Source organism: Silurus aristotelis (assembly GCF_946808225.1).
Source record: "Silurus aristotelis genome assembly, chromosome: 3".
NCBI classification, from domain to species: Eukaryota; Metazoa; Chordata; class Actinopteri; order Siluriformes; family Siluridae; genus Silurus; species Silurus aristotelis.
The window spans coordinates 5,868,640-5,883,476 of NC_139576.1; the positions used below are offsets into that span (position 1 = coordinate 5,868,640).

At 36.2% G+C, this 14,837-nt stretch overlaps 1 protein-coding gene across 3 annotated transcripts in view; it reads right to left on the reverse strand.

The window, feature by feature from the left end:
- Nucleotides 1–14,837, reverse strand: part of calcrla (calcitonin receptor-like a) — a 57,396-nt gene that overhangs the window by 23,958 nt on the left and 18,601 nt on the right. The window lies entirely within an intron of this gene.

The window sequence follows — 14,837 nt, forward strand, 5'->3', positions numbered from 1 at the left end:
TTTTGAATAATCAGTCTTTAAATAAAACCAGGATGTGGAGGTTTAGCAACTAAGGCCTTGAATATGATCATTAAAATTTGATGTAAATTTGATAAACCTCACTATTATCAGGCTTTCGTCCCTTGAGGTAAAATGATACGTTATTAGACGGTAGTACTAGGGTTTGAGACATTTCTGATGCTTCTGTAAGCAAGACCATCAGCCATAAAGCCACCACTGTCCTATAGATTTAAAGGTAGATTCATGTTTTAGATTCTGTGTTACAGACAGTCATGAATAAAAACTAAAACTGCATTTCTACATAATATAACCCAAGGGTTACATGGATAAAATGACTCGAAGAGAGCTGGCCCCTGAGAAACAACTTGAGCTAGAATCACACTGACAGACACTGCCTGTTAATAAAGAGCAAGAGCAAAGACCGGAACTGAGTGTGTCTTAAATATGTAATATCATATGAGTTTACTAGTTGCCTTAATGCTACCCCAACATGCTGTTGTGATCATCTGATGCATTTCAGGAAGTGTATGCTAACGTTCTCACTGAAGTCAAGTGGCTTTAGTCATTTTAGCCATATACAGTACAGCTGTTACAGTACACAGTAGAATAAAAAAATATTTCCTCCAGTATTAAGGATCTTATAAAGAACACAACATAGTACAATAATTGGCACAAGAACAACAGATACAGTGCTGAATTGTTTAACACTGACCAGTACATAGACCTTGTATGAAGTTAAGTGCGTAGATCTTTTTAAAAAACAATACATTCGCTAATACTTTAATACTGCACATAACTATATAGACAAACGTTTGTGGAAACCTGACCACTAGATACATGCTTTTTGTACATCTAATTCCACATTTAGTCTCTATTTGCTGTTATAATAACCTCCACTTTTCTGGGAAGATTCTGGATTCTGTGGAGATTTTTGCTGATTTATCCACATGGGTGTTAGTAAAGTCAGGTACTGATATAGGTGAGGTACGAAAGTCTGGGGTGCATTCGGTGTTCCAATTCATCCCAAAGTTGTTTAATGGTTTTGGAGATCTTTCACTCCAACCCATGTAAAGCATATCTAGATGGAGCTGGCTTTCTGCACAGGGGCATTGTCATGCTGGAACAGGTTTGGGTTTCCTAGTTTAATTGAAGGGAAATAATTTATGCTACCTCATCTGAAGACATTCTATACAATTGTGTGCCTCCGACTGTGTGGTAACAGTTTGGAAAAGTAGAACTTAGCAGAAGAAACTGTTACACACCCTTATCCTTTAATAGTCTAAAGAACCAATACAAATCACAAGTTAGGAAACAAAAGCTCAGATTTTTGGATTTAAAGCATATATAAGACACAGACCTACTGAGAAACGACAATCAACAGCAGCAACAGCCGCAGTCATAAATTAAGTAATAATTCAAGTAATAATAGTAATAATACAAAACAGGTGAACACATTAGGGTTACAAACCAGTGATAGGCCAAGGAAGTACAGTAAAAGAAGGTCTAAAACAAACATAAGTATGTGGTGTAATGAAGGATGAATAGATCCTCTGCATGTGCAAATACACCATGAACTTGATTTTAATTAAAATTTCAATTCACTTAATTCACATACACATACTTAAGGACCATATAGCATTGTAGGTTATGTACTGCTTCAGAGAGTATACAAAAATAACCTGACACTTGGATATTTAAGTTAAGTTGATTAGGTCATCATTAGATCATTAAAAACTGCAGGACCAGTTTGGTTATGTAGAAATTTAGCTAGCATATTATGTCAGGGAACCAACCCCAGCCATTAGGGTTGCACAATATATTTTGCATAATTTGTTCCTGTTCTTCAAAATCACACTCTTGGTGAGCTTACCGATGTTACAGGTTCCCCACAGAAGCAAGAGACCACAGAGATGTTCGTCATCCTTAAATTAAGGGATGATATAGTGACTTTAGATGCTAGCCTGCACTGCAATGCTACGACTTTAAGGTTTTGAAGCAGTTAAACCAGTGGCAGAAAAGGAAGTGGTTTCCTTTGCACTGTTTTTGCAAGCAAATGGTTTTCGTGGCACTGTTTTTAAAAGGAAGTGGTTTTCTTTGCACTGGTTTTCTTCTAGGTTCGCACAATTTTTTTAATTGTATGGTATTCAAATAATCTCTTCTTCATCTGCTTCTTTTTCTTCTCATGATTGTCATTATTTTCTTTTTGCTTGTCTATAAATGGCAGCCACACTGATTAGAGACAGCCTAATACATATTTTGAGCAAATTTGGGCTGGGTGATACCAATGATCTACTACCACCATTGGAAGGTAGAAAATACATTCATAAAATGTCATATGGCCCAAAGTCTGACTAATAATACTTTGCAGATGGAGCAGGACTCTTCTGTTATCTCTTATATTATCCCTGAATATTTTATTAAAGACTCTGGCATGGATGAATTGTTGGTAAATCTAAAATGAACTCAGTGTTTGTATTGTTTTAATAATTTATAATCACACTTTTGGTGTCACCCAAATGAGAATGGGTTCCCTTGTTGAGTCTGGAGTTTTCCCTTGCAATAGTCACCCCAGGATTGCTCATCTAGGATAAATACCCATAGTTCACTTATATTTAAATTTTAGTTCTATTATTCCTACATTCTCTAAAGCTGCTTTAAGACAATGTACATTAATTAAAAGCTCTATAGAAATAACTTGAATTGAAAAAAAAGATATATTTTTGGCAGTAGGGGTGTGATCAAGAACCAGCTACGGGCAGAGAGAAGGTGATTCTCACCTGTGGCTCTGCGTCCACACTATTGTTTTTAATCATTTCCCAAAAGTTGCTCATCCACACCGAAACGAGTGAAATTGTGTATACCCCTGTACTGCGCATGGGTAAAACCTTCGACCTGCGACTTTCCGGCTTTTTAAAACCTTGTGGCAATGTCGAGGAAAGGCACTGAGTAATACAGAAGTATAAAGTTGCAAAAGCAATTGAGAATATAGACTGGAACACATGGCAAATACGCTGAAATACTTGCCCACTTATCCTGTTGATGCCGCTCCATCTCTTTTAAAGAAATGCAATTTGGAGTATGTACAACTGACATTAATCTTTAACAAGGCTGTGAAAACGGAGAGCAGCCAAAACAATGTCATCCATCTTCTTGGCTGAATTGTCACATGACTGTATCACGTGAATCGTCCACGCTACGACTCTAAAACGGCGTTTTCAAATTTTTATTAATTTATATTTTTCAAAAAGCTACATTTTCGTGGACTAAGTGTGGACGGAATGCAAAAAGGTCTTAGTGTGGACGGAAGGCCAAAAGAGAAAAATATGTGTGGATATGGACTAAGTAGGCTGGGTATAAAAATCCACAATAATTTGCTAAATAAACGGAGAAGAAGAAGATTAAAACACCAGTAGTGGTCGCCCGGTATGGTTTTTCTCTCTCTGATGCCGATATTTAGAAATCAGGGCAGCCGATGGCCAATTTGATGCAGATTTTTTGGCCGATTTTTTTTTTATCCCCTTCATCTCATAAAATCTAACAATGAATGAATAAGATGTGAATAGAATATTTCTTAAATGTAACATTTATTAAACAACACAAGCCCCTCCCATCAACGTACTTGTTAGCAGTTTTAGTTTTGTTTTAGTTTTGGTACCCGTATGCCTACCTGTATCCTAAACTACAGCTGGTTAAAGGCTCGCTAACAATATTGTTTCAAAAAGTTACTCGTATTCTCCCTCCAAAAGTAGCATCATATTTAACCAATGGAATATATATAAAGCTAGTTTAAGAACGAAGGCTAACAACTTAAAGTCTCGGTTTTTGAGCGTCGGTCGGCTTTAGTTTTGTTGGTGTGTTCTGCATCGTTAACACTAGTTGGAAGGTGTCAACTGTTTATCGGCCCATTCTGCATGTCGACTTGTTGGGGGCAAGAAAGAGAACTCCAAACTGGGAAAAGCAAACAATGAGTGAGTAAAGAGGAAACACACAGACACTTCGCATTCCTGTCTTCGCAACGTAGCAGACATGACTGAGAAAAAGCTACATGAATCCGTTACTAATGATCATGGCCAGTGTAAACGCTGTTTAATTTATATATTTACAGTTCTAGTTCTCTTTGTTTCCCTGTTTGAATGCTGAATACAGACTACTGCCACCTGCTGGTATGGAAGAGTTATGTTCTCTTACGCAAGCACAGTTTGGTGTGTCAGATGCAGATGCTGCCTAATAATCGGCCTAATTTGCAGCACAATCTGCCAATGCTGAATAATAAAATAATGCCAGAGACCTCTAAACACAAATATGCAGCACTACGCAAAAGTCAGCTTTGATCCAGTGCCTTGTTTTGAAGATAAAGAGGGACAGTCTGTTTGTGTAAACTTAGTTCAGCTTATACCTAGTCACACATTCCTCCGAGGCTCTTCGAAGCCAACACGTTCATTAATAATTCACAGAGTTTGAACAGTTCTCATTAAGGAGTAAGGCATATTCTGTGCTTGTGTCAAGTTTGTGTCGTTTTAGTTTTTGTTAACTTGTGCTTGTTGTTGGTCATGGTAGATAAGTTGTTAATGTTCTGTAAGGGTCACTGTAAAGGTGAACTCCTATTAGCTGCCAAAAAAACACTTAATCGAGACCTTTAACCTGCTCAACTGTATGCTTGTTTTTTATTCTATCTAAGCTATAAATTGTTTAAAAGCCTTTTGCCAAAAGAATAATCATAACAGACTGTAAATATATCAGCTTCATAACGATTAAAGAAAACAAAACAAATTGCTTATAAATACAGCCTTTGACGACGAAAGTCCTGTTTGAAAAATGATCAAGTTCACTGTTTTTCTTAACAACAGCCAGTCCTTAGTTAAACCAATGACCCCCTTTCGGCTAAATTTAACACACCCATGCTGGTTCAAGACAGCAATAATTCAAGAAGTTAAAAACAAATGACAAAGAATCTATCTCTTTTCCCTGCTCCTTAAGGGTAATTGCCATCCATCACAACTCTCCCCCCTCTGAATAAAAAAAATACAATATTCCTCCCATCCATCACGGCCCACTGAAAACTCAACATGCTGTTTATAAAGGAAAGGACACGATTTCCCTATCTCAGCTATATGCAGTATAAAATATGGATGAACACACGCAGGCTTGGGTCAGTCTGCATCTCTCTTACGGTCCAAAAAAGAAAAATATTTCTCTTACGGTCCAAAAGTTTTCTCAAAGTCATTTGAATGTATAAAGTTCAAAAGTCGATGTAGCTGTTCAATTACTGAGTGGTCCATCCTATTCCTTTAATTTCTAAAAAAAATTATAATGTACCTCCTAAAATTATTAATGTATAATATAGAATGTTTATACTGATATAGATGTTTACCCCTAAAAATTAGTTTGTCTATAGATAAATCTGCACCTTGATAGTCCCAGTCTGCTAGTCCCAGTATTTTCCAATCTCAAGATTAGCATGCTTTTATCACACCCTGGAAGTTTCTCCCAGGGTATTTCAGTTTTCTCCCTTCTGTCCAAAGACATTGTCAATCGACAATTGTCCACAGTGTGTGCGATTTTGCCCTGTAATGAGTTGGCACCATTGCCTTATACCCCAAATTCCCTGGGGATAAAATCCAGGCTCCCTATGAAGAGTAAGGGGTCTAGACAATAGATGGGTGGAGATAGAGAAATATCAGCCAGAATCAAACTATCATAGCTAACAGCTGATGCATCTCAAAGCTGATGCACTGGCTAATCATCTGCTAACACTCAGGTTGCTGAGCAACCAAAGCATGGCACTGGAATTTGTTTTTCAGTCTAAGGTGAACCTCTGCCCAAGCATTATATCTCATGTGGAAGTATTACCATGGCAATCCACACAAATCTATCCACACAAATCTCTAGACCATGCTGACAAAACCCATCCCGATGCATTGAAAAGTACTGAAAGTGGTGGCTACGTGGTGTCATGGAAAGCCACTTTTTAAAATGAAATTAGGCCAGTCCTGGAAACATTTATTAAGCTATAAAAATTGCAATTTTGGCTAGCTCTGTATCTCATGTAAAATCTCAAAGAACTACCAACCTGGAATTCCATCACCAATGACTTTGTTACCGTAATTTCCGGACTATAAAGCGCACCCATATATAAGCTGCACCCACTGAATTTGACAAAGATTTTTATTTTGAACATAAATAAGCCGTCTACACTAAAACTAATGAACTTTACACAGACAGTGTCTGTTACACGGTGTAACGGGTGAAATATGTTGTGGCTCCTTTAAGAGCAGAGCGGTATTTTGGGAATAGCTTGCCGGCGCATTTTTTCGGTATTACTGCATGCATGCAAGACCGAGGAATATGTCCTTATTATTTTCTGATGCTCATTTCTAAGTTTCTTTGACTAACCCGTAACGCTGTTGCTAAGAAAAATATGTCTGTGCTTATATGATTTCTGTTGCAACTGGAGTTAGTGAGCTCTCCCATGACTCAGACTCAACACGTTACAACGGTTTGTACCTAAACAGTAGCCGATCAAGAAAGTCATTGTTCACTGTCTTCCTCCTTCCTTTCACAACTATTTCTCTCTGAAGTTTATCTTTTGGCATCGTCGTGCATTTAAAAAATAACATTGGTCTAATGTTATGGGGTTCAGTTTTTTGGCTTGAAGTTTGTGAAACCGGGAAAAACCCAGGAAAAATTCATAAATAAGCCACGGGGTTTAAAACGTGGGAAAAAAAGTAGCGGTTTATAGTCCGAAAAATACGGTAGTCACAATCATGTATATTTATTTTATTACTGAACAAAAGTAAGGAAAGTTGATTGGATAGACAAATTAACTAATCACCATATACCATTCATTTTTCTTCAACCATACCTTTTCCTGTCTGTCTTCACCCTTCTGAGTCTTCCTCACACAGTTATAAATGTCTGATCTTCATCTGGTGTTTATAAGTAGGAGGAGATAGCATAAAAATGACAACCAAAGTAATCTATAATTGCTATACAGTCAACCCCCCGATAATTAGTGGTTCGGAAAATTTGTGGGTTCTCATTTGAAACCTAACTAACAGCAAATTGCGGATTATTTTAAAATTGGTGGGAATCCGCAGCAGGACCGAATGTTTAGGAACTTTAGGAATAACGTTTTAAATGATGTTTTCCCTAACAAATTTCATAGATTCTTTTAAAACACATTATTGTATTAAAGTGACATAATGACTAGATGAATTCACTAAAGTGCCATAGGGGCTGCGGGGGTGCGGATTAGAACGTAACTACCTCGGGTTCCGGGGGACCACTGTGTATGATTTTCCCATAGGTTAAACACAAATTAAGAACAATTATCTCTTAATAAGTAAACACATTACAGCCAATCCTAACATTAACAACATTAATCCCTATATCAGCAAAAACTCTCTAATGTAATTATACATAACAGTCATAATACAATTTTCCCAATTTCTTCCCCTCACAGTAGTTAGACCAACCATTCAGACTTTTAAGACTTCAGACCTCAGCAGGACCAAGCTACCATTTTTGGGTCATTGATAAAAGCTCTTAAGCTTAATTTCTCCTTGTTGTTGTATCCTTTGCTCATATAGATTTTTTCTCAGGACCGGCATTGGAATTTGATTAGCTCTACTTTCCCCTGAGCAATATGCAAACAAGTAAGCTAGTGAGGTTTTTGATGGCTTTTATTTGTTTTTGATGATGAACATGAAGTTGTTGTCCAGTGTCACACTGATCTGAGCACAATGCAGCATGGTTAAGTAATAATACATGCATTACAGTATGTAGCCTACTGGGTGAATGAAATATTAGAATGAAATGAAATGAGTATTGGGGTGTAACAGTACACAAAATTCACAATTTGGTTTCGTACCTCGGATTTTAAGTCACAGTTTGGTTACGTTTTGATACGTTTAGGGGAAAGAAATGCAAAACATAACTTCTTGCCATTTTATTAAACACACATTATTATTATTAACATTTGTATTCAACATTTGAAAAGTTTACACTTTTAAAACTATTTTAAATAAAATGCCTGCTTGGTTGAATAATATATAACATTAAATTTAATAACATTTTATAAAAATAGAATAAATCAAATTAATGCAATAAACGTTTTATTATATTGATTCAATTAAGTAAAATGGCACAAATGAAATTGATTAAATAAAATTAAACAAATGGGAAAAATTTAATTAAATAGTTTACATTTGTTAGACCAAAAGTGGGTTATACAAATGTGTGTGTGTGTGTGTGTGTGTGTGTTTTACATGTAATATTTAATTTTCTAAAGTCATGATGTATTTAACTGTTCTACTTATTTCAGCATACAAATGTCTTCCTTCCATCCTTAATTCTTTTACTCCCTCGATATGCAGAATTGTCAGGATTTCCTCTTTTTTAAGCAAAATTCTTGAAGCTGGAAATTAAATGCTAGAGTCCATAGCGCTAGCATTAGCCGCTAACCAGAAAGTTTTAAACTTACACTAAAAGTTGTACAGTATCCTGCATAAAACTATGTATTTGACAAATAAAAAATCTTGAATCAATAGCGCTAGCCTTAGCCACTAGCCACTTTCTGGTCAGCTAGCGCTAACGATTGTTTAGCGCAAAACAAATCTAATTTCAGGGACGGAGTGAGTAGTCACAGTGACACTGCGCTAACTCTATTTTTTTTTTTTTATACCCCTGGCATTGTTGTATATGTTTTAAATGTAAAAATAATTGTCAAATATATGCGCTAAACAAACTTGTGGTCTACCACTTTATACGTTCATGAGGAAACTCGGATTTTAACTATGCGCCACATGTAAAAAGATGCATTCCGAAAGACCTGTGCCGAAATATTTTCATATACGGTTACTCTATATATATATATATATATATATATATATATATATATATATATATATATATATATATATATATATATATATAAATGACAGTAGTTGTGATAATCGTATACTTGTTCAATTAAAGTTGTAAAAGTAGTAGGCAGAGTATTTTTCTAGTAGAATTGAAATCAAATCTTTAAACGTACCACATTTCTTCGAACCTTCACAATCCTAAAACATCAATTATAGAAGCTCTGTCAACTCCAGAATATTATATACATATATAGCTAAGCACATGGAAAGTAGCTATGTGAAGAGTTTTCCCATGCTGACACACACACACACACACACACACACACACACACACACACACACACACACGCACGCACACACACACACACACACACAAACACACGCACACACACAAACACACACACAGACTTTGCGACACAGCCTGTAAATTGGCAACTTTTGCTGGAAATAAATGACATCAGGGAGCTTCGTTGTTAAGCATCACTTCCAAAACAGACACTTCAATGTGTAATATTACTGCCATTTTTGCTCCAACTGGTGTCATCCTTAGCAAAGAATGCCATATATATTTTTAGCTAAGTCAATCTTTATGAAGACATGCTGTGTTAAGGTTGGACTGGAAGAACTCAAGTGTGTTAAACAGACTTGGGAAAGTAAGATTCGCATCAGTGCAGTGGAAAAAGGTTAACGATGTGACGCATCGATTTAAAAAAGTGTGCATAAGGAAACAAGTTAGCATTTCTACATCGATGCACTGTTTTTAATGCATTTCCAAAGGTAAATAACTATTTTTTATATTTTTTTTTTTTATTATATGTATATATAATTATTAGTTGATGTGCTATATGTTTATTATTTTAAAAGTGACAAATAATTTGTGACCACCACTTTATTTGTAAGCAGGGCCCTTAAAAAAGGCCCTTAACCCTCGTAGCTTCCTACATCGCTGGGATACGTGAAGACATAACAATTTCCCTGTATGATCAAAGTATTATATAATGCATATATTATTAAGCATTACAGTATTTAAAAAAAAAAGTCTTATAAATAAATAAATACAAAAAAATACAAATTAAAATGAAATGGTATAAAAATTTATAAAAGGATCCTATGACATGCACAATATCTCTGAAAAAAAGCTGATTTTTATATCATTTATCCCAATATTAATATTATTTTATTGCATTGAAAATGCAACTGACTAAAACCTGCCCATCTTTCAAGATACAAAGAATCCATGCTTCCTGATTCTTCTCTTTCTTTGTCCTTGGTGGTGGAACAAACCTCTACATCATGTCTGGGTCCCTAGCAAACCTACTTCTTTCAGCAGTACTTAATTAGCAATTCTCCTACTTAAAGGTTCTCATATGTTAATTAAATTACCATATTCTATCCCATTAGAGTTTTTAGACTGATGCAATTTTTAGTCTGTATGCTAATCAGTTATAAGGTCCTGCATACACTCCAGTTTATTGTATACATTCTTTTTTCATATAATATTTAAAGGATGTTTACACCCCATCCTTCCTGCTTCCTTAAATATTTAGGCTGATGGTATATTTTGTCTGTATCCTAATCAGTTAAAAGGTCCTGCATACACTCCATTCTTTGCCATATATTATCTAGAGGATGTTTACACTCCATCCTTTCTGCTCCCCTGTTTTTTTAAGTCGCAATTCTCCCGGGTCAGCGATATGACCACCAGGCTGTTCTGATAACCCCCGCGTTATTTGCTCTGAAACTGCTGCCACTGTTGAGTAGAGATAACAGCTACGAAGAACACACACAGCTTGCTGTGGGTATATTTATTTTGGTTATCCTGATGGTAAGGACCGAATGATGTTTCGCCGCACTTCAAACTGAATTTCGAAGAGAAATGCAAGATGGCATAGTGTTTGCTGTTTTCTAAACACTTGAATGTGTCCTACTGGCACTTGTGGGGAATGCAGGCTACTTGAAATATATATATATATATATATATATATATATATATATATATATATATATATATATATATATATATATATATATATAGTATTAATAATCTGCCACTTTTGGGCCCGTAAGCAAGGCCCTAAACCCTCTTTGATCCAGGGGTGGTGTATCACCCTGCACTCTGACCCCAGCTTCTTAACATCTCTGGGATATGCAAAAAAAAAAAAAACATTTTGCTGTAATGTAATTATGGCAAGTAAATCGCCACTTTAATAATGAACAAATATGCATCTTGAGCTATTTCACAACTGAGCTATTGATAGGGGTGTGTTTTAATATATCATTTCTATGGGAAAAAAGTGTCCAGTGTTAGTGGTTTTCTACATAAATGAGTTTTACAATTCCTCTGGAAAAAAAGGGGAAAGTGGTACTTCTGAAGCTGGTATAGGAACAGGAAATAGTAACAGGTACATATCTGGCCCATAGATCTTTCACAGCATTTAATTTAACAATAAATGGTTCAAAAGCACCGCATGCTGCTTAGTAATAATGTAAACAATACGAATTGACAAAAATATAAGTGCTATTGTATAAGAAAAATAACATACTTCAGGATGTGCTGGTCAAGGAAAGTAATTGACTCTCGCATTTGAGCTGGGCTACTTCACGCCACCCTGATCGTGATTGTTCTCCAGCACATGACCCTGGGTATTTTATTTCATCCATATCCATCCATCCATCCATCCATCCATCCATCCATCCATCCATCCATCCATCAATCCATCCATCCATCCATCCATCCATCCATCCATCCATCCATCCATCCATCCATCTATCCAGCCATCCATTTGTATCTACCTATCTAGCTAATACTACTGTATATAGACAAAGATTAGTGGACATCTTACCACAAAACTGGTACAGTACGTACTTTCTGAACATCCTATTCCACAATTAGTCCCCATTTACTCTTATAGTAACCTCCACTCTTCTTGGAAGATGTTCCACTAAATTTTGGAGTGTGAATGTTGAGATTTGTGCTTATTCAGCCACAAGGGTGTTAGTAAAGTCAGGTCATGTTGTAGGTGAGGGGGAGGAGACCTGGAGTGCATTTAGCGTTTACATTCATTTATGTTCATTGGTCAGAGATTCTATAGCAGATCTTCCACTCCAACCCATGCAAACCATATCTTCATGGAGCTCACTTTAAAAATGGGCATTTTCATGCTGGGACAGGTTTGAGTTTCCCAATTTAAGTGGAGGGAAAATGTAATGCTACCACAACCTAGCTATAAAAAAAACATTAAACATTTAAGGAACCAACAAGAAACCTTTATTCCGTGTGGGACCCAAAACAGGATTTCTATACACTTGGCTCTTTTGTACCTTGTTACAAACTGCAATTTTACACACAAACAAAGCTAAATTCACTCAAGCATGAAGCAAGGATGCCACAAACCGCCTTTAGGGCTTCCTGCCTGGTCGATAATCATACTGATTTAAAAAACCTCCAAGATGAAATGTGAGAAACTTTCCTGAGATACAGGTTCAGTGTGAGATCTATCATGTACAGTATGTCACGTATAAATGAAGAATGTAAACCAATCAATGTTTTACCATTTTAAACTCCAAGCATGTTAAAGTATATTATTTAGTAGCCACAGTGACAGGAAAAGGAAGTGTTTCTGAGAAGGATTTATCTTGAAGCACTGGAGTATATGACCTTTGTGTTACTTCACCACAGTACTGAGGAATTCCCACCTCCTATTGGTCGGGTATATATAGCAGTATATAATATATAACTATAAACTGCTTCAGGGCAAATCACAGGTGAATAATAATGTGTTTGTTTAAACATGACATTTATTTAGTAATTACTGATCTTTAAGAGGTTAAAAAACTGTTGTTTATTTAGTTTTTATTGTTTGTAAGGTGAATCCTCTAATGTAATGTAAGGTGCCCATAAATACAATGTATTATTATTATTATTATTATTGTTATTATTTATGAAGGAGTCTCCACTTTGATTGCTTTAGTTTTTTTTGCTTTAGCATATTGCTGCTAGAATGTAAGTTATAAGATAATCTTTTTTAAGCATTTAATAAACATTTAATCAAATATCTTCTTCTTCTTCTTTCGGCTTCTCCGAATGCCACTGTCTCTAATAAACCATACAACATTGCAGGTCTCACCACAGTCCTGTAAACGTTCCCTTTTACTATTACAGATACTCTTCTATTACAAATCACTCCTACTATCACTCTTCTCCACCCACTTCACTCCAAACATATAATCAAATATAAAAACTTTCTTTCAGCTTCTCCCATTAGGGGTCGCCACAGCGGACCATCCGCATGTTTGATTTGGCACATGTTTTTATGCTGGATGTCCTTCCTAACGCAACCCTCCCCATTTATCCGGGCTTGGGACCGGCACTAAGGCTTGTGCAACCCTAATGGCTGGGGTTGGTTCCCTGACCGGGGATCGAAACCGGGCCGCGGCGGTGAGAGCGCCGCATCCTAACCACTAGACCACCAGGGAACCATAAACATATAATCAAATATACTTTCTTTCAGCTTCTCCCATTAGGGGTCGCCACAGCAGATCATCTGCATGTTTGATTTGGCACACGTTTTTACGCTGGATGCCCTTCCTAACGCAACCATCCCCATTTATCCGGGCTTGGGACCGGCACTAAGAGTGGCTGGGGTTGGTTCCCTGACCGGGGATCGAACCCGGGCCACAGCGGTGAGAGCGCCGCATCCTAACCACTAGACCACCAGGGGACCTAAACATATAATCAAATATAAATATCTAAAAATAACCAAATGGCTATTTTCGTTGCTAAAAAGTGTAATGTATTACTATGATCAAATGTGTCAAGATTAAGCTAATGCAAATAAAAAAAAATTTATAATTATAAGTTAGCATTTTAAATAAATTGTATCATTGGTGAAACAAAAATAAATGTAATTGAGGGAAAATGAAATAAACCAAAAAAGTCAATGCAATCGAGTAGACACCCAAAACTAAACGAAATAAAATTGAATGTAACGTAACAAAAAATTTAAGAATAAAATAAAATAGACAAAATGTGGACAAAAGTATTGACTTTTCCAGTCATATGTGGTTCTTCCTCAAACTGTTGCCACAACGTTGGAAGCACACAATTGTGAAGGATGTCTTCAGATACAGTTGCGTAAAAAATTTCCGTTGCTTGATCTAGAAAACCCAAACCTGTTTCACTATGACAATGTTTGTACACATTTCTCCTGACAATAGGCAGAGTATACTGTATATTTTATGATCTCCTTCAGTTGATACATGCCACATGCTTCAACCAACGACATTAATATGCCTATTAAACCAAATACATTTCAAAATATATACTAAAAAAAGAATCTAAAACCTGAATGAGACGGAAAACTGCCTCCGTCTTTTTCTCTTTCTCAATTATTAAACTGTTAAAATATTTACGTCTGTCACTGCCCTAATAAATGATTGATGACTCCTGCAGTAGGTTTACAGCCCTTAATCTAAAGCTGGTTAAATGACAAACTAGACAATATTAGCCAATTATCGATCACAGCAGTGTTTTTGGTTTCAAATCGCTATCGAAAATCAATCTATAATTCAACATAAGCTTCAAAATAAAAAAAGAATGAACTCTGAGTGAACCCGTTTTCTCGTTCTGATTGAACTCAATTATTCCCATAGTAATAAACAATAAGAACTCATTCTGTATGATTCTCTCTACTCAGAACAGTTCAGATAATGAAATATTTCCATGTGATTTCTCGGTAAAACGACGCGCCTCTGTTTTGTTGCGTGTGTAAAATGAGACTCATTTGTATAATAGTGGGGATGAAAAAGTGAATCAATCTGTCTAGTAATGCAATTTCCGGGAAGTTTGTTTCCATGTTTCCAGTATTAGCCGGGATTATGCTGAGTCGGTAAACAGTGTGTTGACCTCGGAGTTATGTTACACACTGTGCGCACACACACACACACACACACACACACACACACACACACACA